Source organism: Emys orbicularis, chromosome 1 (genome assembly GCF_028017835.1).
Source record: "Emys orbicularis isolate rEmyOrb1 chromosome 1, rEmyOrb1.hap1, whole genome shotgun sequence".
NCBI classification, from domain to species: domain Eukaryota; kingdom Metazoa; phylum Chordata; order Testudines; family Emydidae; genus Emys; species Emys orbicularis.
The window spans coordinates 315,786,783-315,814,625 of NC_088683.1; positions in this window are offsets into that span (position 1 = coordinate 315,786,783).

Below are 27,843 nucleotides of genomic sequence, written 5' to 3' on the forward strand. Positions count from 1 at the left end.
ATTGCCCCAGCAGCCCGTGTATATCTTTCACTGCCACGTCATTGGAGTGAACCAAATAATTCCAAAACTCCACCAACACTTTTACTGGTATTCTAGGTTCCAGGCTGGACACCACTGATTTTCACACTAGCTATTATTTTCAACTCTTTATAAATAAGAATTTATTCTCACTCGTTGTTACACATACTTTTACTTAAATGAGCATCACTACACCTAGCTTGCTCATTCATGAACACTGAAATGAGATTTTGGAGTATGCAGCTTGTCATGAGAACTATACTCAAGTCATGCATTTCCCACTGTTGGTCCATGAGTCCTATACTCTTTGCCGACTGTTTCACACAGTGATGAGTAGTAAGAGGTGGCTTTTCCTCCAACAGTTCCTCCACTATTCTGAAAACACCAAGGTAGTGTCTTGCCAATAACCTAGCTTTGAAAAGCTGATTAAGATCCATCCATTTATAGACATACAGACCATCTCCATTAAAAAAATCTTGGAAGTCCACAGTCCTAGGCAAATTGTAAGTGAAGTTGAATCCCTGACACAGTTTATAAACATGCAGGATTCCTGCAGTACATGGTCACTAAGCATGCCTGGGATAGGATTAAACTGCACAAGGTCTGTGAAAGCCACACTGATTATTTTTACAACTTTAGAGAATATTAAGGGAAAAGCCCCTGGAAGCAACCTGCAACTTTCCCAGCATAACAAGATGTTGGGCCTGGGGCACATGCACATCCTGATGCATCTGTTCTAAGGCTGGCTCTTTAAGAGAGTTGGGCTTAGCCTCACCTTTGCCTGATTTAGCCAGTCAGATGACAGGATATATGGCAAGTCTGTAACTTGGCTTATTGCTGGGTGAAGGACTCTTCAGGCAAAGTGGAGGAGGAGTCTGCTGATGGGAAACCACAAGTGGGAAAAGCTGCAGAGCTTTGGGAAACCCAGGAGGGAAGGCTATACCATTACTCTTTTTTCAGTGTATCTATCAGTTTGTATTTGAGCCCAGAGACAGATTAAAGGACTGTAGGTTAAAAGGGTGACTAGGGAGTCCTGGTGAGCTAACAGGATATGGGAAGCCCTGATAGAAGGTGTGACAGATGTGAGTCCTGGGACATGTAAGACTATATTGAAATGTGCCAGATAGGCATGGACTTTTGGGATAAAAAGTGTTACGTGGGCAAATCCCTGGAGAGTGGTTAATGCGAATTCCACAACTCTGGTTATGCAAACATCCAGCCTTTGGAAGCTACGCCCTGAAGAGAGGGCCATATACTGGTGATTACCTCTGCTCGGAAACTGGAGATCAAAGACCCAAGCTGCATAAAGAAACAGCTGAACTGTCCAGTTGGGTTTCTGGTTCCCGAGCTAAAAACTGAAATGGACTTGAAACCAAAGGGCCTAACCCCATTGTGGGGTTTGAAAGACTGACACCTATCAGAGTCCTGTGTTGGAGGTGGATGTGACCTCTGGTAAACTTTTAGCGTACATATTGGGTTTTTTTTTATATATATGTTTCCTCCATAATGCTTTTTGCCTTAGGAATAAATGCCACTTGCTGTGTGAAGGCTGGTTGATATAGCACTTATATAGAGGTTGATCACAAGTGCTGGATCCCAGTCAGATCTTCTGGGGGAATTACAGTGAGGTGCAGTGGGACTGTAAGCCTAAATTCTCAGTCTGGAGGGAGAAGGACATGGGTCTCCACCTGAGATACCTGACAGCTGAGAACTGGAAACCTTAAGAGGGCACTCTCTAGGAAGATCTGAAATGGGGATAAAGGTGCAGTTAACCCTGAAACTGTGACAGAAAGGTCAAGGATTGAATGTCTGTAGCTGCTGAATAATGGACCCCTTGTAAGGGAAATGTTGCACTGAACCTCAGAGCTGTGTTGAGACTTCATTGAGTCAGCACCTGACAAGGAGGGGAAACTGAGGCAGTGGGCAGACCCAACATTGGACTGGGTGAGCATCTGCCAAACCCAGTTATTTCACAAAAAACAGAAAAAAATTGTTTACAAACTGGTTAGTTCCTTCATGGAACAGACTAACAGTTATATGGACAGCTGTTTCCCACGTGTCCTGTGGCCCTTTAGGCCTACTGAGGGTGGTACTGTAGCCTCTAGCCCACGAGGAAGGATTTCCTAAGCTCCTGGTTTAGCAAAAGCAGAGTTAAGAGGAGGTAACTGTTCTCAGAAGCCAAGCACACTCAGCTGTGAAGTACATCAGCAGGAGGGTGCATTTCTCCTCACCACTTTATGTGACAAGAGAACAGTGGCAGTCCCAGTACAAGGAACACAGATCAATCATGCACATGCTGCATTAGAAGCAGCACATAGGAGGCAAGCATATGTGAATATCTCATCTTGGCTTGGATATGCGAATCTCATCCTGTGTTACCATGTCTTCATTATCTACCAGCAGAAAGGTGAAAGCATCTCTCAGAGTTTTCTCTAGTTCCAGCTCTTTGTAATATCAAGTCTCATAATGGATCCACCTACATCTGAACACAGAACGGAGGAGAATGCTGAAAGTCTAACTGTGCATTTTTTTTGGCCAGTCAATTCTATCAACGCACAGGAAATTGTCACTTCAAGAGATGTAGCGTGTACTTCAAACAAGATAGAAGCAGGGACCCCCGACACTACTATCTAAAACAATCAAAGCCAGAATTTTGCTTGGAAACATTTCAAATGCTACCACATTTCTTTAGAGCATTGATGATAATTTCTGTACGTTTATAGAATCATAAAATCATAGAATAGAATAATAAAATATTAGGGTTGGAAGAGGCCTCAGGAGGTCATCTAGTCCAATCTCCTGCAAAACCAACTAAATCATCCCAGCCAGGGCTTTGTCATTATGCATATTGCTGTTCAATAAAGAAGTGAAATGTAAAAAAGTGAATTCCTGGAAATGTGCACAAGATTGGCATGCCTATTCAGACACAGAGGACATAGGGAAACAAAGATTATTCCAAACAAACAAAGGACAGAGACAGTTAGGTGGGTTTCCCCAAACAGTTTTTGTATTCAGCCAGCAACAGCCCAGCCCTTGAAATCAAAGGCAAAGACATTGAAAGCCAATTCAGGTGAGTACTGCTACATGGAAATCATTCATGGTCAAGACAAAGAGTAACATTTCATTATGCCCTGGGGCCTCCAACAGCAGATGGGAGAACATGCCGGGCAACCAGTCACTGAAGCATTCCAGGAACCATGTCCTTGATGAGACCGTAATCACTCTTGCATGAAGCAGGGACGCCCAGATATGTTTCCCCAAGCAGATTCATACATTTTAGAGACCAAGTCCAATCATCTGTATAACACAGGCCATACAATTTCACCCCATATTTCCTGCATCAAGCTGATAACTTCTGGTTGAGCTACAACATATTTTTTTAGAAAGGCACCCAGTCTTGGTTTAAAGACAGCAGATGACAGAGAAACCACCACATCCCTTGACAAATTGTTCCACTGATTAATTACCCTCACTATTAAACATTTTTCACTTTAGGGCTTGTCTACATGGTGGGGTAATGTGCACTGCAGGGGATGGTGGTGTAATTTCTAAAGCGCACTAATTGGTCTGTGTAGACCCTACTGGTGTGCACTGAATGTTCCATAGTGCACTCCAGCAAGTCTATACAGACCAATTAATGTGCAACATACAAGTGCACTTTATATATCACATCTCCTGTAGTGCACATTGTCCCACTGTGCAGACAAGCCCTTATTTCCAGCATGAATGTATATCTCCCACCCACTGGATCTCATTATGCCTTTGTCTGCTACATTAAAGTGTCCTCTATCTACCAGATAACTTCTCCCCATATAGGTACTTCTAGACTATGATTGAGGTTACGATTTTGTCAAGGTTATTTTTTAGCAAAAGTCATAGACAGCTCACAGGCAATAAAAAAAATTCACGGAGGCCCGCAACCTCTCCATGACTTTTATCAAAAAGGGAGGAGGCTGACAACTGGGGGAACTGAAGCCCGAGCCCAATGGGTGGGGAGTGACACTGATTCACAGCCCAAGCACCGCCACACGGAGGTGGGGGGGACAACAGCCCTCGCCGCAGCAGCTGACAGCTCCATCCCCTGTTGCCGTCTCGGGGGATGACAGCTCCAGCCCCACTGCTGCTGCAGGGGTTGAAGCTGAAGAAATCACAGATGTTCATTAAAGTCATAGAATCCGTGACCTCTGTGACTAAACTATGATCAATTCACCTTTTAAGCTTCCCTTGGATAATCTGAACAGTTTGAAAGCTTAGTCATCAAAGTCCCTATCTCTGAAACCAAAGACAAGTTCAGATGAAATATGCTACAGGGAATGAAGTGTTTATAGCAATTAATGTGCAGAGTCTATAAAAAAAGTCTCTGGTGTTAAAAAGAGACACACAGTGAGCTTGATTGCCAGCTCTTTTGTGTGTCAAGTTGTGCAGCATTTTAGTAATTCCTGAACTAGAATCTGTGCAGGAGGGATTGTTTTGGTCAGGATCCCCTGACATTCAGCAGCTGGTTTTGTTGATCAAAATGTTACATCTAAAACTCAGGATTTTGTGTTTTGCAGCTTTTGAAAATAGAATTGGGAGATGGTCACCTTAGAGCAAATGGCAAATCTGGGTTTCCTAGTATTTAATTATGAGGAGCTCTTTTGGTGCTAATGTGAAACGATATGTAATTTCATGGCCTTTTCAACAGCGCTCTTCAATTTATATCAAAAGGCAGAAGGAGCTTTTGATCTGGTCAACATTAATTAACTACAGAAAGGAAAATGAAGAAAAAATTGCCACTCTAACTTTTACTCTGAAAGCAGGTGAATCTATGACAAATGAACAGTGAAATGCAATGCATACATATAATATTTATTTTCTTTTAGGAAAATAAATAAATGAATATATGGTGCAAAAAATAGGACAGTACTGAAAGTGGGAAAGCAGCTAAACTCAATGAAAAAGGTACTGTGGAAGCAGAGAAAGAACTGACAGGAAGGGGATTGCAATGCATGACAGTTTGTTAGCAAGAGTTAGGCTAATTGTAACCCTAATAACGCGAGATTTGTAGAAGCGAGGATTTGTGAGGCGAGTGGGAAAGAACTCTGTAAGAAGTTGTTGCGACCTTGTGTAGATAATGTGCAGACAGTATGGAATGTAGACTAAGAGTCTACATAAGTGAGAAAAACAAGATATCAGAATGACCAATGTATAAACAAAATGCAGCTGTTGCTTTTCATTGTCTCTCTCAAAAGGTATAAATGTTTGCTGTAATTGTTTACCTGTTGAGAGACCTGCCTAGGAGGGGGAGACCCTGTGTCCTAGTGCACTCTCTCCCTCTATGCAATTGATAGAGAGAGAATAAAGTATCTGACTTTGCTGTACCCAAACAAAGAGTGAGAACTGTGTTATTCTCCGACAGTACCCTATCGTGACTATACCCCTATATTCAGCACTTTTACAAAACTATGGTAAATCTTGTACAAAGTATGCCTTGTGAGGTATCACTTAAAAACTCATAATTTGCTGATCATTATTGTCTTGGTAAAATATGTCTGGCAACATTATATGCAAAGTTATAGGAGCCTACTGTATGATGTTACTAAGGCATATTCCAAATCTGGGAAAATAGTCCAAACAAGTATCTCAGAGACAAAAGGAAAACGAACACCTCAGCCAGGTGTGAACAAAATCAACTGGACAATCACCTGGGTAAGAGGCCATTCTTTGGCAGGAAGAGGGTAGTGAGCGAGAAATTTACATGTTGGCAAAAAGACTTCTTTATTTTGAATTCACTTAGCTTGATAAGTTAGGTATTAGTTTGTGTTTTACCTTTTATTTCTTTGTACTCAATTCTGACTTTTATGCCTCATTACTTGTAATCACTTAAAATCTATCTTTCTGTAGTTAATAAACTTGTTTTATCTAAACCAGTGTGTGTTTGGATTGAAATGTTTGGGAACCTCCATTTGAGAAAACAGAGTTTGTGCATATCATTTTCCATTAATGAAATGACAAACTTTCTATGAGCTTGCATTGTCCAGGAGGATGCTGGACAGTACAAGACTCACATTTCTGGGGACAACTTTGGGACTGAGAATTTGCTGGTGTCATTCTAATATAATTCAGGAGTGATTGGCTAGAACACTTATATCATTCAGCCGAGAGTGATTTTACATGCTAGAGGCATTGTGTGAACAGGCCAGGTGTGGTGATTCTCACAGCAAAGCAGTTTAAAAGGCATCCAGGTTGGAGATTTGAGAGGACACAGATATTCAACCATCCAGATTGTACCATGGCGAATGTCACATCTACCCTCACTGTGATTAGCCTTGCTACATCCTGTGGCATCGTGTTAAACTGAAGATGCTGCTTAGCACCTGGCCAGTCTTCCTCCTCAGAACTCCTCCTTCTCCACAATGGTCTCAGTAACTAGGCTGATCTTCTCCTCCATCTATTTAGATGTGCTCTCAGCAGCTCTACTGGATTGGGCCCCAAAGGCAAGATTGGTGGGGAAACACCTACTTTATGACTCCTTCTGGAGCTGAGGTGTGTTTTAGGCCCCAAAGTGGCTGGGCAGTTTAAGGACTGAGGCAGCTTGAGCATGCACAGCCACTGAAATTCAAGCTTCTTGGGGACTTGAATGATGGAAATTTAGGAACCTAGGGGCAGATTCACAAAAGGATTTAGTCCAGGGGTCCCCAACGTGGTACCCGCGGGCGCCATGGCGCCCGCTGGGGCATCTAAGTGCGCCCGCATACTAGCCAGCGGACGAGCATCCACCGAAATGCCGCTGAGAAGCAGTGTCATCCAGAGGCGTCTCCGCCGAAATGCCGCCAATTCAACGGCGATGCCTATTAACGTTGCCGCTTCTCGGCGGCATTTCGGCGGATTCTCGTCCGCCGCCACGGTTCTCTGTGGCTCGTCGTCTGGCGCCCGCCAGACGAAAAAGGTTGGGGACCACTGATTTAGTCATTGCAATGCTAAGTATCGCAGCACCTAATTTTTAGGTGCTTAGAAAAATCACAGGAACAACACTGATCCACAAAGCCTGAGGTAGGCACCTAAGATCCCTATACAATGCATGGGGAGAGATAGGTGTCAGACTGCAATACACAAAGCCAGCATACTAGGGAGGGAGCTATCTACACTAGCCAATAGGAGATGCCAGCAAGAGGGAAGTGTCCTAAGTGCTGCCCCCGTCTCAGAGATAGGTGCCTACCTACAGCCTTGATTTAGGTGCCTATCTCTGCTTGCAATCCACAACTGGGAAACCCTCTCCCAGAGTCAGACAGCTTAGTTGTTTTTTTTTCTGCTGCTTGCAAGCACTGCAAGCAGCAGAAACACCAGAGAAGCAAACAAAAGGCACCAAAGAAGCCTCAAAGACAGTCAGAAATACTTGTAGCATGACCCTGAGAAAAAGTTCAGAGAGATTTTTGGGTAGCGAGCTGGCTGGAAAAAGGCTTGGAATAGTAGCAAAGGAACTGTCTCCTGCTGTTTGATTCCTACTAACATAGGCGCCAACTCCGTGGGTGCTATGGGGCTGGAGCACCCACAGGGAAAAATTGGTGGGTGCTCTGCACACACCGGCAGCTCCCCGCCCCAGCTTACCTCAGCCTCCACCTCCTCCCCTGAGCGCGCTGCTTCTCCCCCCTCCCTCCCAGCGCTTCTCGCTGCAAAACAGGGAGGCGCGCTCAGGGAAGAGGCGGGGCCATGGTGGGGATTTGGGGAAGGGGTCCAATAGGGACAGGGAAGGGGCGGAGTTGGGGTGGGGACTTTGGGGAAGGGGGTGGGATGGGGGCGGGGCAGGGGCAGGAGGGGGCGGGGCGGAGGCGGGGCTGGGCCGGGGCTGGGGAAGCAGCTAAACTCAATGAAAAAGGGCTGGGGCTGGGCCGGGGGTGTGGGCCTTTGAGTATTCACAGAGATGACCGTGGGGGTTATGGTTTGATCCAGTGGGAGAATTCCCATGAGGGAGACCACCAGCGCAGCTTTGTTCAATCCAGGGAGGAGGCCACAAAGAGGCAAAGAGGGCAGAAGGCTGCTGTTACAGTGGACTCTCTCAATGCCTGAGTGGATTGTTTAAATCATTGGTACATTTTTGATGTAGTTTGTGGCCTTACCTGTATTCAATTTTGGAAAATAGCCCAAATGGGTGCCAGTCCTGGCTGCAGAGGAGCCTTTTGTTTAATCAAACTGGTATCAGAAAATAAGATTCTCACTGTGATCAGGTGCCTGGGATGGCACATTGAGAATGGCACACTGAGAATGGCACACTCAGGGCGGACTGCCAGAAACAGGGCAGACAATCCCCCAAACCTAGTGGTTTATACTACAATTAGATTCACCAAACCAGTGACAGAAGAGCTTCTGAAGTACCACGCTGCTTAACAAGAATCCAGAATACAGTCTCATTTAGGCATTCCAGCCCTTGATTCCCCTCCAGACAAATTGCTCTTGTTCAGTGAAAGGTTACTGAAAACCCAATTCACTATGACAGAGGTTCTATCAATCCCAAAGGATTAGACACTTATTTACCCCCAGGTCAATATGTATATAAGATCTTACCCAAATATCACACCGCCAGTTAAACCTTAGTAAACTAACTAAGAATTAAGAAAATAATAGAGTTATAAATGGTTAAAAGTTCATATACATACAAATATTTGCAAAGTCCTTATATCAGGTTTGTAGTAGTGATGGAATAAACTGCTGTCTTGCAAAAGTCTCTGTTAACTTCCATGAGATTGGAAGGTCCTCAGCCCATTGTTCAAATACTCCTTTTAGCTGTAAATCCACTGTCCAGAGAATCGGAGTAGGAATGAAGTAAAATGGAGAAGTCTCAGGTGTCTTTTATATCCTCTGCCATGTGCATGGAAATTTACTGTCCCAAACAAAAGCCCACAGCCCCGGGTGTGGAAAGTTACTGACTAAAGATGGAGTCTGAGGTCACATGTTCATATCACATGCCCTTACATGTTTTGCTGAATCACAGAAGTGGCCATTGTTTTCTTGCAACAGAGAGTCCTGTGGCACCTTGTAGACTAACAGATGTATTGGAGCATAAGCTTTCGTGGGTGAATACCCACTTCGTCAGATGCATGCGCATGAAAGCTTATGCTCCAATACATCTGTTAGTCTATAAAGTGCCACAGGACTCTTTGTTACTGTTTACAGATCCGGACTAACACAGCTACCCCATTGTTCTCTTGCTGTTTAAGGCATCCCCGAAAAGAGCTTTCTGGAGAGTTGATTCTTCTTACCAGCCCATCAAGCTTGAATAGTCCATTCACAATGGGCTGGCAAGACTGGATGTAAACTACCTTGTGGGTGTCACCCCCAAGAACAAACAGCTGAGATTCAGATACATAGCTAATATTCATAACTTCAGAGGCAGTGATGATACATGGATTTAACCAGGATAATCATACTTGACAGATTGTAACTTTTCCATTGACATTTGACATGATTCTTTGTATCAAATTTAGTGCAATTGTGCAACAGTGGTAACAACAATGATAGAAATGGTTATCTTTAATTAAACAGCATCACACCCACAAGAGGGATTTACCTCTCAGACTATTTTGAGAGAAGTGGTTGGGACGGGTTCTGAAACTGGGACCTACAACAGAAGCTGAAACTGCTTGTAGGTTTTAGAATACTTCCTCTAGTTCTTGAAGTGCATCTGACAGTGAATTTCCTTCATAGAATTTATCCTGCACTCCCAATAAGTTACAGAAAGCAGCTTTGGAATTATGGCACCTGCTCCTTCAAGGTTTACCAGAGATATTGTGAAGGACATGGATTGTAATGGTTCTGCAAGAACTCAAAGAAAGAATGAGCAGGGCCTGAGGAATGGGCATGAACACTGACAACCTGGGTCAGGATAAGGCAGACACATGAGACATAAAATGCTCTAGAATTCAGCTCTCTCCTGAGTCATCATGCCTGCTTCCTTTAAAAAAAAATACTATGTTTTTGTAACCTTTTCCTTGGCATTCCAGAATATCCAGGTTAAATCCCTCAAATGAGTGAAGAAATGTCTGCTAGTCCTTCACCTGCTGTATCAGTCACTAGAATGATTTCCATAAAATGCTCACTGATGTAGGCTAGCAACCTATTTTAGCTCAAGCATGTCTGCACTGCACATTGGTCTCCAGTTCTTAAGATGTTCTAGTGGTCTCATGTTTGTTAGCTGTTTCCCAGGAGAAAATTTCCAGTCAGAAGCTGAGTTCTGGTCTGTCCGAATAATTTACACCAGAGTAAATCTGTTCACCTTTGGGAAAATAGGTCATCCATGTGTGCTGAATTTTACTCATTGCCCAGATTACTGAAGAAGTTTTTGAGGTGTAAACTTCCTCTCTTCATCCAGTGGAAAATTTGAGAAGTTTGCTGGTGTGTCTTCATGACTATACTTTACTGCAGCCACTTGAACTTGGCTTTAAATAGTATCTGGCAAGTTTCAAAATTAGGTAGTAAAATTTCACAAGGGCCCAGCAAATCATCCTTAATATCTGCACAAGGTGGAAGGTACTACAGATAACGGCTTGCTTCTTTTCTCTTCCTATATTTATGGTAAAACTTCCTTTCCAGGCCAGCTGGAAAGATACTTCAGCTTCAACAATAGAAGTCTCCTACTGCACTGCAATCGCAGGGCAAGAGCATGGTTTGGAATACATGACTGTACAAGTGGGTAAAGAGGAGTAAACACCCCTCTTGGGTCCAAATAAGTAGGAGTAAACAGGGTTACTCTCTTGTAATTTTCACTTCTGTAATATAGGAGGCGCTAAGGACTTGATTTGTGAAATTGTCTCCGCCCACACTAAAATAGGATGTAATTGGTAGTGCCTGGTTATTTAATGAGCCAACAAAAAGCCCAATTTTTTTTGTTATTATTGGAAATGCTACCAGTAACAGAATAAAATGCTGGGGAGATAGCAGTCTTAAATGATAATATGCAACATCTTCAAAGATTCATGGAGCCTATTCATATATCCAATGCTGCTAAAGCTGTACCAGTAGGGCACAGTCAAGAACAATCTAATGTTATGATAGCCCTCATACTGTAACTCAGGAAGACTTAGCCAGTATTTCAGTCGCTGTGTGTCCTAGCTTGTCCTATACGGGATCTATGCAGAAGGAAATGAAAAGAATAAAATTATATGATAAATCACCCATGAAACCTTTGTGTTCAGATAAAGTGGTCATTTAAACAGCAAACATTACATGAGAACTTTATTATGGAATCAGCAGTCCCCCAAAAATGTGTCTTGTATAAGACAACAGCCAGTGATTAGCTGATAAAAGATTGTAGATGATAGCTGTTATTTAAAAGGCATTATTTCAGCTACTGTAGTCCATACATGCAGTTGTCAGGAGAATTCATAGCTAAGACCACTTGCCTATGCCATTGTTATGAAAGGATATTCAATGATGAAGTGAGCTTGCATAAAATCACTAATGGTTCTTAAGGTCAGCATATAACTGTGCTTCTGATCAAGGTTTTTAAGGCCTGGCTTGACAAAGCCCTGGCTGGGATGATTTAGTTGGGGATTGGTCCTGCTTTGAGCAGGGGGTTGGACTAGATGACCTCCTGAGGTCCCTTCCGACCCTGATATTCTATGAATCTAAGGTACAAGCTAAGAATTTGGCTCTCTGTACAACTAAGCTTTCTTTCACTTGAGAAAAAAATAGATGGCATAGAATTCACTGATTTACCAAAATTAGCATAGAAGTGATCCCAAATTCATTTTGACTTTCCATTACCTGCATAGCCCTTCATTTTCAGATTTTATTTTGTTTAAAATACCCAGGAATTTATTAATGTTTATTACAAACATTTTTTAAAAGTGTGAAAATGGGTGCAAAAAATTAACTGTGATTAATATCAGGAGATTGGAGGACAGGAAAAAAAGCAACAAATAGAGAAGAAAGTATAGGAAATAAAAACAGTTTGATTCTATGGTTTGTTTCATGAACTGTACATTACTAGTACATAACACATGCACACACAGGTCACTATATTGGATTATTTAACAGGCAACCTCACGTTTGCACTTAGACTAGTTTATTATTAACATAAATACGTCCACCTACTGTAATGTATTGGATTTTCTTAACATAATCAGTATTTTCATGTATCTAAGTGGTCCAAAATGTAAGCAAAATAAAATAAAATAAAATAAAATAAAGAAGGGCCTTATTTACCTGCCAATATCAGAGTCTTGGGTATTTTGTGGGAGGGCAATTTTCAGCCCTTGGAATTTCTTCAGATTAAAAAACACTGCAGAGCAGCTGGAGCCGGGGAGGAGAAGTGCCCGGCCGGCAGCTGGGGTCCGGAGGCAAGGGGGCTGCCCGAAGCCGGTAGCGCTGGCTCGGGCAGCTTGGCTCTTAAACAGAGCCGAAGTCTGAGTCAGGGGAGGAGCAGAGCAGCCGCGGGAGAGGAAGTGCCCGGCCGGTAGTTTTCCTGGACATGTTCGGCTTTTTGGCAATTCCCCCCGGATGGGGGTTTGATTGCCGAAAAGCCGGACATGTCCAGGAAAAACCGGACGTATGGTAACCCTACTCTAGAGGCTCGTGAAGCTGTACTGTGGTTTAAAGATACTTGCCTGATAGAATCAAGTACTCTTGCACTTACAGAAACGGGACCTCAGGTCATCAACATGTGGAGTGAGTTATTGTGTTTAGTGACAAAAGAAATACTTGTCTGTTAGTGAGAAATTCCATGTGCATGTAAAAGTCACGGTCCACATTCCACAGCATTGCAAGGTAAGGAAAGAAGCTGTTTGTTCACTAACTATACTAACAATATTTTCCAGATAATCCCATGATTCTTCAGTTTTGTTTTCCTTTTTTAACTCTTGGTTGATTCTTCTGACTCCTTTACACATTTTTTTTCCTCTGCAGTAGCCTTAGTAAATAAATTCATGATTTTTTAAAAAATGTCCTCTAGAATCTCTTTCTTGGTTACCAGTTCACCTGCAGGTCTGTGGGTGAATAACAAATATGTATAATTATCATTTTCTTTGATTGTAAGAAGGAAAAGGGATTTCTTTTAATTATTTTTCCATAACACAGTGGATAGAGTGGAAATTTCTCTCATTCCTATATATGCATCATTGTAGCCTGCAAGGTGTCTGTTATAATGTATTAACTTAGAGGAAGGACAGTGACAAATGGCTTGAAAAATATTTTAAACAGCCATAAACTGTTTCAGCGGAATTTGACAACTCTCAAGAAGGTGACATTTAAATGGCTCAAGAGCTATTTTTGTCAAGAAAAATGTCTAGCTTTAGAGAAAGTAGAGAAGTAATTCATATGGAAAATGTAGCGCATGTGATTTTTGAGATAATTTGCATTACAGAACCTTTTATGAGTGTAGAAAGATGGGAAAATTGAGACCCTGAACAGAGAAAAACAAAACAAGAAGTTACACACCAAGTGACATGCTACAAAAAGAGCTCTGAGTAAGCTCTAAAGCTTGTCTCTCTTGCCAACAGAAGTTGATCCTATAAAAGACATTCCCTCACCCACCTTGTCTCTCTAAAGTGCTACAAAGATATCTGGAAGGAGATTGCTAGTGACTGATCCCCCCACTACTAAAGTTAAGCAGGTGTGACGTTATTGACAGGAACTGTGACCATATAGATCACTGTTGCAACCAGGGTCCTATGGTTGGACCAGGTCTTGTACAGAGGAGGCCAAGTGGGGCGTCTATGGAAAGGTTGTAGTTTGCTGGTTATGACTATGCTGTCTGTATGTGTGTATCATTTTTGTATTTGAAGTTATGAATATTGGCTAAGTACTTGTTTGATTCTAAGTAGCCTCAATGAAGCATTTGGTCAGCTTCTTGAGAAAGGACTATTCTCAGTAAGTGCCCAATCAAGAAACACTTAACTGACAATGGACTTTGGAAGACGCCAATCCACATCTGAACTTTCCTGGGAACATTCAAACTAACATGTAAACAATGGCATCAGCCTGCAAAAAGCTGAATCATACATAGACATGTGACTTGCCCACATGGCTACAGACTCCATCTTGTTGCTGTGATTTTGCACACGAGAACAAAGGGGTTTCCGCCCACAAGAGAGAGAATATAAAAGGCCCTGGACACCCCTCCATTTTGTCCTCAGCTGGCTCGGAAGATAGCCTCTCCACCCCAAAGAGATGCCTGAAAGAAACTGGAACAAAGGACAGTAACTACAGGGGTGTGAGTGATTGCTGGACCCAAACTAGGAAGGAGTCTAGTCTGTGAAAGAAGCTTATTGGAACATCTCTGAGGGTGAGATTTACCTACATTTAGTTTCCTACTGTATTAGGCCTAGACTTGCATGTTTTTGTTTTATTTTGCTTGGTAATTCACTTTGTTCTGTCTTCTATTACTTGGAACCACTTAAATCCTACTTTTTATATTTAATAAAATCACGTTTTACTTATTAATTAACCCAGAACAAGTAATTAATTCCTGGGGGAGCAAACAGCTGTGCATATCTCTCTATCTGTGTTATAGAGTGCGAACAATTTATGAGTTTACCCTGTATAAGCTTTATACAGAGTAAACCGGATTTATTTGGGGTTTGGATCCCATTGGGAACTGGGTATCTGGGTGTTGGAGACAGCAGCACTTCTTAAGCTGTTTTCAGTTAAGTCTGCAGCTTGTGGGGGTTGTGGTTCAGACCTGGGTCTGTGTTTGTAGCAGGCTAGTGTGTCTGGCTCAACAAGACAAGGTACTGAAGTCCCAAGCTGCCAGGGAAAATGGTCTCAGAGGTAGTCCCAGCACATCAGGTCACAAGGAGGTCTCTGTGACCCAACCCATCACAGCAGGATCTTGGAGGAGGCCACTGGTGGCTTTTCTCTTTCTTACAGAGCAAAATCCACTCTCATACCATATTCCCAGCCCCTCCCAATCTGTCTTTCTTCCTTCAGCTGCATAACATAGAAAAAAAGTCCAACTGAAGAATTGTGAATTGAATTCAGATAAACTCAAAATAATATATAAATATAGGACTTGTCCTATAGCATCAGACTTGAGATCCATCTAGCCTACTAGCCTGCCTTTGACAAACACCTGCACCAGATACTCCAGAGGAAGGTTCAAAAAACCCAAATAGGCAGTTAAAACCCACACCTTGATTTACCTCTGAAGAACACTTTTCTCAACTATAAAACTTTATGCTGAAGCATGCTGCCATCTTACATTTCACATATACATGAATTACACCACTCTTGTAGTGTTTCTTACTTATACTGTATATTTCAGAAATCTCTTACTGGGTGCCACAAAGGTAACAAAGCCAGGATAATTCCTGATCACAAGGTGGAAAGAGCCTTAATGGTGTCAAGGATCTGGGCCATTAAATTTTCCTCAATGCAAGACCAAAAAGGGAAACTTCAAAAGTTGTAACTCATAGTATATATACACTATATATTTCTTTGGACGTTAGTTTCAGAGATAATGTAAAGCAGCACAATGCTGCCCTTGAAACTGTTTTTCTTGATTCTGATTGGTAGTTGCAGACACTCGGGGAGAGATATGCTTCATGAACCTCATGTTCAAGAGCGAGCTCAGCACTCCTACCATGCACAAAACTTTCGCTGCATTGACCCAATCACAGACATTAAATGCACAGCAACAGATGGGAAAGCTTAATGTTTAAGCGTTTGAATTTCACACTAAAACTTATTTTCATACAGTTTGACATGCAATTCTGGAGTTATTTATCTCCTTTACATTCAGACCTCCAATATATCTGGCATTGTGAATTATTTACTAATGGAGATGACCTGGTCTGTTTAATCATCTAGTAATTACTGTATGTCAGTTGTCTGCTATATTAGCCACTTATGATGGAAAACCAAATATGTTCTATTTAGCCACTATCCATTTAAAGCAGATAGTTACCAGCAACTCTCTCATTTTGGTTGCCCCCAATCCCACTGTTGTGCAACAGCGCTATCCCTTACCCACTTCATGTAGAAATCTGTGCCTTCTTCCAATGCTTCCCTTATTCATGATTCACCTTCCCTGAACAGATTTATAACGGTACAATCTCTACCTAAGACACACCTCTGCCAACCAGAGGCAAGATACAGGAGCTAACAACAGATAGCACTGGTGTAATCCATTTAGAATAAAAAGAATTGTGAATGTGTATATATTTGCTTCTATCCTTCTCCCCACGTCCTGAGTGTCACTTGTCTACTTAAACTAAGCAATTAAATGCAGGGACTTGTTCAGTGCCTACCATGAAGCATCTTGGATCTTCATTAGATTTTCCAGTTACTATTGCTATAAAATATCAAGCTATAATCATCCCAGATATAGTTTCCAAGGGCCTGTAAATTGGAGCACAATGTGTTCTGCTCAGCTAATCTTGGTGCAGACAGCAGTATGCAGCAGATCTGCATTGCATAAACTATAATGGGGTTGAGGCGATGAGAGCGTCAGTCTCATTACTTAGCTCACAGCTATTTCGTGGTTTGGTTCTACTTTGATCATCAGTTGGTTGTGCTGCCTGTATGATTTCCTCATAAGAGAAGCATTGACCTAGTATTGTCATGTTCCTAAATTAAATTTATGAACCACCACTGCATTAAGGCTTTGTCTACACTACAGCTTATGTCGACACAATTTATGTTGCTAAGGGCGTGTGTGTGAATAAATCTCCCCAAACATAAGTTACACAGACATAAGTGCCAGTGTGGACAGCACTATGTCGGCAGGAGAGCTTCTCCCGCCAACATAGCTACCGCCACTTGCGGGGCTGGACTAGTTAAACCGACGGGAGAGCTCTTTTCTTAGAGCAGTTGCACTAGAGAGCTTACAGCTACCCAGCTGCACTGGTGCAGCTTTGTCTTTGTAAACTCTCTAGTCTAGCCGTAGCCTAATTGTCAAGGAATAGACGTCAGAAGTCAAGTTGATCTAACCACTGCAGCATCTACAATAGCTTCAACATTAGACAGAGTGCCTGAGCATGGATGCTTCTACCCAGATCCTGGTGTGGTTTTGCAGAGACTGTAACTTGCAATTTCCACTTACTGATATCCAGGCTGGGGGGACCATCCAATGTGAAAGGTGCCTGCTGGTGGAATCTCTCAGGCAGCAGGTGGGAGAGCTACAGGAGGAGGTGGCTAGGTTGAGGAGCATCCGAATCCACGAGCAATTCCTGGACAGCGTCCATGTGGAGACAGCTGAGGTAGCTGTCCCAGTACACAGGACTGCTGATACACCACTGGTGGAGGAGGAGATGGCTCAGGGTGGACACTGGCAGCTGGTTACTTCTGGCAGCAGGCAGTGCTCCACCCCTGCTCCGAACCCTCCCGCCGTGGTAATAGGTAACCGTTATGCTCTTCTTGATACAGGAAAGAAGGCATCACCCCCTACAGTAAAGGAGGAGAAGCCTCGTACCCCTAAGGCTGGGAGGTCTGCTCCCACCACTGCGAATAGGAAACGTAGGGTAGTGGTGGTCGGAGACTCTCTGCTGAGGGGGACGGAGGCGCCCATCTGTCGCCCTGACATTTCATCTCGGGAGGTATGCTGCCTGCCGGGAGCCCGTATCCGAGACGTTACGGAGGCATTGTCGAGGATTATCCAGCCCTCTGTCTACTACCCCATGCTACTCATCCATGTGGGCACAAATGATACTGCGCGGTGTGACACTGAGCGGATCAAGAGTGACTACAGGGCTCTGGGAGTACGGGTGAAGGAGTTTGGAGCACAGGTGGTATTCTCTTCGATTCTTCCTGTCAAAGGTAGGGGCCCGGGCAGAGACAGATGCATCATGGAGGTGAATGCCTGGCTGCGAAGATGGTGTCGCCAGGAGGGCTTTGGCTTCCTAGACCACGGAATGCTATTTGAGGAAGGACTGCTAGGCAGAGATGGCATTCACCTTTCGAGGAGGGGAAAGACCCTATTTGGACACAGACTGGCTAACCTAGTGAGGAGGGCTTTAAACTAGGTTCGACGGGGACAGGTGAGCAAAGCCCACAGGTAAGTGGGGAACATGGAGACCTGGGAGATGGGTCGGAAACGAGAGGGAGTGTGGGCTATATTGGCAGAGAGAAAGGAGGGTCAGGACAAAACTGGGAGGAAAGATCAAACCAGTATCTTAGATGCCTATATACAAATGCGAGAAGTATGGGTAACAAGCAGGAAGAACTGGAAGTGCTAATAAATAAATACAACTATGACATTGTTGGCATCACTGAAACTTGGTGGGATAATACACATGATTGGAATGTTGGTGTGGATGGGTACAGCTTGCTCAGGAAGGATAGACAGGGGAAAAAGGGAGGAGGTGTTGCCTTATATATTAAAAATGTACACACTTGGACTGAGGTGGAGATGGACATAGGAGACGGAAGTGTTGAGAGTCTCTGGGTTAGGCTAAAAGGGGTAAAAAAACAAGGGAGATGTCATGCTAGGAGTCTACTACAGGCCACCTAAACAGGTGGAAGAGGTGGATGAGGCTTTTTTTAAGCAACTAACAAAATCATCCAAAGCCCAAGATTTGGTGGTGATGGGGGACTTCAACTATCCGGATATATGTTGGGAAAATAACACAGCGGGGCACAGACTATCCAACAAATTCTTGGACTGCATTGCAGACAACTTTTTATTTCAGAAGGTTGAAAAAGCTACTAGGGGGGAAGCTGTTCTAGACTTGATTTTAACAAATAGGGAGGAACTTGTTGAGAATTTGAAAGTAGAAGGCAGCCTGAGTGAAAGTGATCATGAAATCATAGAGTTTGCAATTCTAAGGAAGGGTAGAAGGGAGAACAGCAAAATAGAGACAATGGATTTCAGGAAGGCAGATTTTGGTAAGCTCAGAGAGCTGATAGGTAAGGTCCCATGGGAATCAAGACTGAGGGGAAAAACAACTGAGGAGAGTTGGCAGTTTTTCAAAGGGACACTATTAAGGGCCCAAAAGCAAGCTATTCCGCTGGTTAGGAAAGATAGAAAATGTGGCAAAAGACCACCTTGGCTTAACCACGAGATCTTGCATGATCTAAAAAATAAAAAGGAGTCATATAAAAAATGGAAACTAGGACAGATTACAAAGGATGAATATAGGCAAACAACACAGGAATGCAGGGGCAAGATTAGAAAGGCAAAGGCACAAAATGAGCTCAAACTAGCTACAGGAATAAAGGGAAACAAGAAAACTTTTTATCAATACATTAGAAGCAAGAGGAAGACCAAAGACAGGGTAGGCCCACTGCTTAGTGAAGAGGGAGAAACAGTAACAGGAAACTTGGAAATGGCAGAGATGCTTAATGACTTCTTTGTTTCAGTCTTCACTGAGAAGTCTGAAGGAATGCCTAACATAGTGAATGCTAATGGGAAGGGGGTAGGTTTAGCAGATAAAATAAAAAAAGAACAAGTTAAAAATCACTTAGAAAAGTTAGATGCCTGCAAGTCACCAGGGCCTGATGAAATGCATCCTAGAATACTCAAGGAGCTAATAGAGGAGGTATCTGAGCCTCTAGCTATTATCTTTGGAAAATCATGGGAGATGGGAGAGATTCCAGAAGACTGGAAAAGGGCAAATATAGTGCCCATCTATAAAAAGGGAAATAAAAACAACCCAGGAAACTACAGACCAGTTAGTTTAACTTCTGTGCCAGGGAAGATAATGGAGCAAGTAATTAAGGAAATCATCTGCAAACACTTGGAAGGTGGTAAGGTGATAGGGAACAGCCAGCATGGATTTGTAAAGAACAAATCATGTCAAACCAATCTGATAGCTTTCTTTGATAGGATAACGAGCCTTGTGGATAAGGGAGAAGCTGTGGATGTGGTATACCTGGACTTTAGTAAGGCATTTGATACGGTCTCGCATGATATTCTTATCGATAAACTAGGCAAATACAATTTAGATGGGGCTACTATAAGGTGGGTGCATAACTGGCTGGATAACCGTACTCAGAGAGTTGTTATTAATGGTTCCCAATCCTGCTGGAAAGGCATAATGAGTGGGGTACCGCAGGGGTCTGTTTTGGGACCGGCTCTGTTCAATATCTTCATCAACGACTTAGATATTGGCATAGAAAGTACGCTTATTAAGTTTGCGGATGATACCAAACTGGGAGGGATTGCAACTGCTTTGGAGGACAGGGTCATAATTCAAAATGATCTGGACAAATTGGAGAAATGGTCTGAGTTAAACAGGATGAAGTTTAACAAAGACAAATGCAAAGTGCTCCACTTAGGAAGAAAAAATCAGTTTCACACATACAGAATGGGAAGAGACTGTCTAGGAAGGAGTACGGCAGAAAGGGATCTAGGGGTTATAGTGGACCACAAGCTAAATATGAGTCAACAGTGTGATGCTGTTGCAAAAAAAGCAAACATGATTCTGGGATGTATTAACAGGTGTGTTGTGAGCAAGACACGAGAAGTCATTCTTCCCCTCTACTCTGCTCTGGTTAGGCCTCAGCTGGAGTATTGTGTCCAGTTCTGGGCACCGCATTTCAAAAAAGATGTGGAGAAATTGGAAAGGGTCCAGAGAAGAGCAACAAGAATGATTAAAGGTCTTGAGAACATGACCTATGAAGGAAGGCTGAAAGAATTGGGTTTGTTTAGTTTGGAAAAGAGAAGACTGAGAGGGGACATGATAGCAGTTTTCAGGTATTTAAAAGGGTGTCATAAGGAGGAGGGAGAAAACTTGTTCACCTTAGCCTCTAAGGATAGAACAAGAAGCAATGGGTTTAAACTGCAGCAAGGGAGGTCTAGGTTGGACATTAGGAAAAAGTTCCTAACTGTCAGGGTGGTTAAACACTGGAATAGATTGCCTAGGGAGGTTGTGGAATCTCCATCTCTGGAGATATTTAAGAGTAGGTTAGATAAATGTCTATCAGGGATGGTCTACACAGTATTTGGTCCTGCCATGCGGGCAGGGGACTGGACTCGATGACCTCTCGAGGTCCCTTCCAGTCCTAGAATCTATGAATCTATGAATCTATGAACATTTAAGTGCTCCGTTTTGATATCAGTTACATTTGGTGAGTGCAGAATGTCACAATGCTGCTAACAGTTAACAAAACAGAAAACCAGCCTATAGATGCCTCTTATTAAATACAGACTTAGCTTGGAAGTTCTGGTCTAATGGTCTGCCATTTTCCAGACAATCTGTTTGTTGTCAGTGGCAGAACAGTGACTTACTTTTTATTTTGTATTTTATCTAGTGACTTAAACTTGGCTGTGATGTTTGATTAAAAATCTTAAACTGATTTTTTTTTTTTTTTTGCCACCAATGTTACAATGGACTGTGAAGGGATGTCAAGCAATGCCATCACCTCATTGTTTAGGATATGCATGAAATGGTCAATCTGTCAATGGTCCTCAAAAATAATAGCAGCCATAAGCTACATGCTTTTGGTGAGCATGCAGATCACACATTGATGGGGTGTACAGACCACACATTGGGCCTGACGCGGTTAAAGGGCAGTACTGGGCCCAGGTAGCCCTGCCTCTCCAGATCTACAGAGCATGCTCCAACTGGAGAAAGGGTTAAAAAGGGAGCACCCCAGCTCAGAAGGGGGAAGGAGCACAGACCTGCCCTGAAGGTTCCTGACAAGGGTGCCAGAGAAGCCTTTCCAAGGGAAGGAGACTGTATGTTGAGCCCAGTTGGGGCTGACTGTTTTGGTTGCCTTTTCCTTTTGCCTTATATCAGACTGGAGGCCGGAGGAGAAAGGCAGACAGTAGGAAGTTACCCAGGGAGAGTAACTCAGAAGGCACCTTCAGGGACCAGACACAGTAGACACTCCTAGGACCGTGGGTCAGAGCCTGGTGGAGTGGGTGGGCCTGGGCTCTCCTACAAACTGCCCCTATTACAGGAGGAACATAGACCTCCTGCCTGCCTCAATGCACCTCTGATTAAAAGAGGGACTGAAATGCAAACCCCATCTATAGTTGGGTGGGGCTGTGGATGCTAACCACTAGGCCACCTGACCCACTAAAGACCCTATTACACACACTGAGGTAAAAAATCTTTTCTGAAACAACATGGCCTGTTAAATGTAAATTAACCATAGTGTGAAGTTTTGTCAGCCTCTGTTGCCTTAAAGGTGCACTGACTCTGGAAATTTAAGTTGACACGAGGCCTTCACCATGTTAGACACGTCATTTACCAGCTTGCAATAATGCTTAGCACTGCCTTTAGGCCATTCTTACCATCACTCACAACTGAAAGAGCCACACTTGCAACTTCACCATGCTGCTTACACTATATCTCATACTATTGCCTGAATCTCAGCTGCTGTGGAATAAGAACTATTTCAGGAGTGTAGAGATATACACCAAACATCTTACTTGCTGCTATCCATATGTCAGCACTGATTGGCATGTCCCACATAACTTTGCACGCCAGAACAAAAATAGTGCTTCTGGATGGTTCCCTCACTTAAGTAGAGCACATGAAATATTTTTTCTTTCGGTCTAAAAATGGAAGAAGTGATCAAATAATGTACCAAGATCTTACTGTCTGCTCCTTAAAAGTAAAACCACTAATGCTCTCCTAAGAGACATTTATCTCCACATGGAACAAACAAGTGCTTAGCTCCATATTCACAGGGATCATAATTCATGAGCATTTTTTGGTATCTATTTCCTGGTATCTATACCGCATTCTTCAGCTCTTCTCCTTGTTTAGCACAATCCTGACTTCCATTTGGGATGTGTGTTGCCGTACTCTCTTTAGCCAGAATTTTTTTAAAGTGTGCTGATCAACACTAAGTGCATGAACAAAAGGAATTAAATCAAACATTTACAAAAGGCTCAAGTCCAAGAGAGGAGTCACCCAGTTATAGGTATCAGAAATCAGTTCAACATCTTGTACCTCTCCTTGAAAAATCCATGAGAACACATGGATGTTCCATGCAACATACCATGAACATAATCAGATCCAGACCTCTGTGTTCCAAGTAGAGAAGCAAGGTAGAATCCAGGATTTTATAATTGGTGGAATGACTGAGCAGGAAAGAAAAAATTGCACATAGGAAGGTCTTTGTCAAGAGTTAGATTATTGGTTATAACAAGAACAGAGAAACTCTGGATGTGAAGCATGGTGTAAAGAGGTGAGGAGGAGAAAGCAGTGTCCAAAGTAAAATTATGTGGTGTAGTCAGGGCTGTGAAAGTGTGTCACTGCGCTGGGTATTCCTGCAGTCTCCTGATGGGTCATAAGAACATAAGAATGGCCATACTGGGTCTGACCAAAGGTCCATCCAGCCCAGTATCCTGTCTACCGACACTGGCCAATGCCAGCTGCCCCAGAGGGAGTGACCCTAACAGGTAATGATCAAGTGAGCTCTCTCCTGCCATCCATCTCCACTCCACCCTCTGACAAACAGAGGCTAGGGGCACCATTCCTTACCCATCCTGGCTAATAGCCATTAATGGACTTAACCTCCTTGAATTTATCCAGTTCTCTTTTAAACCCTGTTATAGTCCTAGTCTTCACAACCTCCTCAGGCAAGGAGTTCCACAGGTTGACTGTGCACTGTGTGAAGAAGAACTTCCTTTTATTTGTTTTAAACCTGCTGCCCATTAATTTCATTTGGTGGCCCCTAGTTCTTATATTATGGGAACAAGTAAATAACTTTTCCTTATTCACTTTCTCCACACCACTCATGATGTTATATACCTCTATCATATCCCCCCTTAGTCTCCTCTTTTCCAAGCTGAAGAGTCCTAGCCTTTCCAATCTCTCCTCATATAGGACCCGTTCCAAACCCCTAATCATTTTAGTTGCCCTTCTCTGAACCTTTTCTAATGCCAGGGTCAAGCTCAGCTCCTGAGAGATGCTGCCCTAGATGGAACTCACAAGGCTGGGGCAAGTGAAGCCATTTGACGTAAAGTGCCCTGCAGGAGTACGGCTCACTATTGCCCCAGGACAGCATCACAATTGAAATACCTATGTGCAGAAGCTTAATAGTACATAGGGAATTTGAGTGCCCCTTTCCCAATACAGAGAGGACTTGGGGAAGGACTTAGCATTATATAACATCAATAGATCACACATTCAATGGATTAAGAACTGGCTAACCAAGATCTCATAGGAGTTGTCAATGAGGAATCATCACCAGATGGGGGTGTTTCTAGTGGGGTTCTGCAAGGATTGGTACTAGGCTTGATGCTATTCAACATTTCCATCAATGATCTGGAAGAAAGCATAAAATTACTGCTGATCAAAATTTGCAGATGACACCAAGATTGGCAGAGTGGTAATCACTGATCCCTTGGTAAACTGCGTCCGAATCCCTTGGAAAACTGGGTCCACTCATATAGAATGTGTTTTAAGAACAGCCACATGCAACTAGTGACTATATAACTAGCACGACTCTGAGAAGGATTAGAGGTTATAGTGTACAAGCCACTCAGCTTGAGCTTCCAGTGTGATGCTGTTGAAAAAAGGGCTATTATGGTCCTTGGATATATACACAGTAAGTAGGAATAGGGAGGTGATTTTTACCTTTGGATACAGCACTGGTGAGACTGATGCTGGAATACTGTGTACAGTTCTGGTGTGCACTTTTTCAAAAAAATTGAAAATTTAGAGAGAGGGTATAGGAAAGAGACATACAATTATTCAAGGGCTGGGGATAATGCCTTATAGTGAGACTTAAAAAGCTGAACAGATTGAGTTCATCAAAAAGACTGAGAGATGACTTGAGTAGTGTATAAGTACCTTTATGGGAAGAATACATGGATACTAAAGGGCTCTTCAATCTGGGGGGGAATCATAACAAGAACCAATGGCTGGAAGCTGAAGCCAGACAAATTCAAATTGGAAATAAGGCACAATTCTTTTTTATTTGTATTTAAAAAAACAACAATGAGGATGAGTAACCACTGGAACAAACTAGGGAAGTGGTGGACTCTTCATCTGTTAGAATCTTCCAATCAAGCCTGGAACACAAACTGTACGTCAAGAACACAAGTTATTGGCCTCAAGAGGGTTGAGATGGCTAGCCTCTCCCAGCCAGTGGTTCACATGCCGCCCATGATAGTCATTATGAGCAATGTTCCCGCTAATTTTTTCCATCCATGTGCAGAATAAATGTTATGTGCACCTAGGGCAGTGGTCCCCAACCTTTTTCGTCTGGCGGGTGCCAGATGATGAGCCACGGAGGACCGTGGCGGTGGACAAGCATCCGCCGAAATGCCGCCGACAAGCGGCAACGTCAATGGGCGTCGCCGCCAAAATGCCGCCGACAAGCAGCGTCATCCAGAGGCTTCGCCGCCGAAATGCCACCGATTTTCGGCGCCGACACCTCTGGATGACATTGCTTGTCGGCGGCATTTCGGCGGATGCTCATCCATCGGCACCATGGCACCCACGGGCACCGCGTTGGGGACCCCTGACCTAGGGTAATGTGTGGATGTTCGCCACCAGTAGAAACCAAAAACCTAGATATATTTTTAAAAAGTTACCATAGGGATAATTACTCCAGCCAGGACAGGTTAGGAATTTTAGAACTCACTACTTAAAGAATTAAATTTAAGTGTAAGAGAGAAATAAAAATGATGAAATGCATAGACCAGTAAAAAAACTCAAATAACACACTCTGAAAGAATAACATTACAGAGAATATATGTGTATTGCAGGAAGTACCAAGAAGTAACAACAACAATAATACAAGTATGTGTTGGGAGGTAAGTGTGAAAGGCTGTGTGTGTGTGTGTGTGTGTGTGTGAGAGAGAGAGAGAGAGACACACATACACACACAGTGTGTGTGCCTGCTGGCTTTTGGGGAAGTCTGAGACAGCTGTTTGCTGTCTCTTTAAGGCACTCTCACTGACCGCAGGAAGGCTGGTTCAGACCTCAGACCACAGCAGCTCTCCTGCTCCTGAGCTCTGTTCCCCCCCCCCCGCTCTGTGAAGCTGGGGTACAGGCGTGGGGGGGGACACCCTGACATCAGCACCCCTCCTCCCTTCATGCTCTACACAGCCAGCAGGAGGGTCCCAGGAGCAGCTGGCCAGGGGCTCCAAGGCAGAGGGCAGGAGCAACGAGTCTGCAAAGCAGCGGGGAGAGGGGCACCTGAACACACACTGCTGGATGCGCACAGCTCTGCTAATCAAGTGCACGGCCCTTGAAGCACTCTTGGGCGGCCAACTGATGATGCAGCTTAGAGGGAATATCTCATCATCTGTATGTATACTGACTGTGGTTATGTACATAGAATACTATGCTCATGACCTGTACTACAAATTTCAAGTACACCACACAGCAGGAAGGGGCTCCTCCCAACCCAGTTGCTGACACCTAACTAACTTCAAGTACCCATCGATTGTCCAGCCAGGAAAAGCCAATGGTGCATCATTAGAATTATTGGGGAAAAACAAACAAACAGTCTCCGAATCACCAGAGTCAGAGAGAAAGAAAACCACTGCAAACCCTTAAAAGAAGGGGTTTGAAGTGAAGGTGACCAGTAAGTGAAGGCCTGCATCTAGGCTGGGTGTTGTCAGTAAAACACTGGACCCCCTCTCTGACAGAGATACACTGGGAAACTGTTCAGAGGCAATAGCCTGCTTGTATTCAAAGAGGATATGAAGCTAACATAGAAGCATTAAGTTGCATCTTTATGTTTATTTTCTTTGTAACTTGTATGTGTTTACTTTTCCTTACTATTCCATCTTTGGAACTATGATTTTTCTATTAAATAAGCTTTGTTTATTTTTACTCCATGCAGGTCTCTGTTGTGCAAACTACGTGGAATGTATGTGCCAGTGAACTGATAACTGGGGGCTGTTTTTATACTTTCAGGGTGACGAACCAGAGGGGAAAACTTGAGTTTCTGGTCAATAAGAACTCTAGGTAAAGTGATTCGGGGAGGCTTGGGACTGAAAGGGCTGTTGAGGTCACCCTGCAAGGAGTAACTAGGCTGGTGGAAGCCAGGGTGAGAGATGAGAGCTTTATGTTTGTATGCTGCGTCCTGGTGTCAGGGCTCGGAGTCATAGCAGCATAGCATTAAGGCACCCAAGGTTACAGAGCAGGTAATGACAGAACCCCTTACTGGTCTGAGTAATCCCCAAACATCACACCCTGCTAAGCAAAGATTGACTCTTAGGCCTGTTCTACCCTTAGATTGACCTAGTAAGCTGTGAAAAATTTTGCACCATGAGTGCCATGGTCAAGTTGCCCTAACCCCAGTGTAAACACAACTAGGTCAATGGAAGAATTCTTCAGTCGACCTAGCTACCACCTAATGGAGAGGTGGGCTAACGATAGTGATTGAAAATCCCCTTTGGTCAATGTCTGAAGCATCTACACCACAGCAGCATAGCTGCAGCTGTGCCACTGTAGCACCTACTTGAGCTAGGTCTAAACTACAAGCATCGGAGAGCATTTGAAAAGACCCGATGAAAGGCATGTCTGTTGCTGCATTAAGCTCCACTTCAGAGACCCTGCACTGACAGCACTGCTGAAACCCATTTGGTCCAGCAGAGCCACCCTATTAAAAAAGGAAAACCAGCATGAGTGTTTTTAATTAGCGGCAAACTCCTCACAAACATGAGCATTTGGCTATCAATGCATCTCACTGTTTAAAATAAATTAAAAAAAGAGGAGGGGGAGAGAGCATTTAGAAGGTTCCTGGGATGTTTTAAGGGAACAGATATTTTGTTTTATGAAAATAAGTGTTTGCCTGAAAGCTAATTATCCCACAATCCTTAGGTGCATAAGGCTAGTATGTAAAAGGTCTAAAAGCACTAAAAGTGGGGAGTTCTTTTCCAAATGAGTTAGGTTAGGACCTTATAGGCAAACCCATGCAGCCCTATTTCAGTTTCTTTAGCACAAAGCTATGATAAGGAAATCGTAAGAGGATCCTGGAAGAGTTATGCAGCACTTG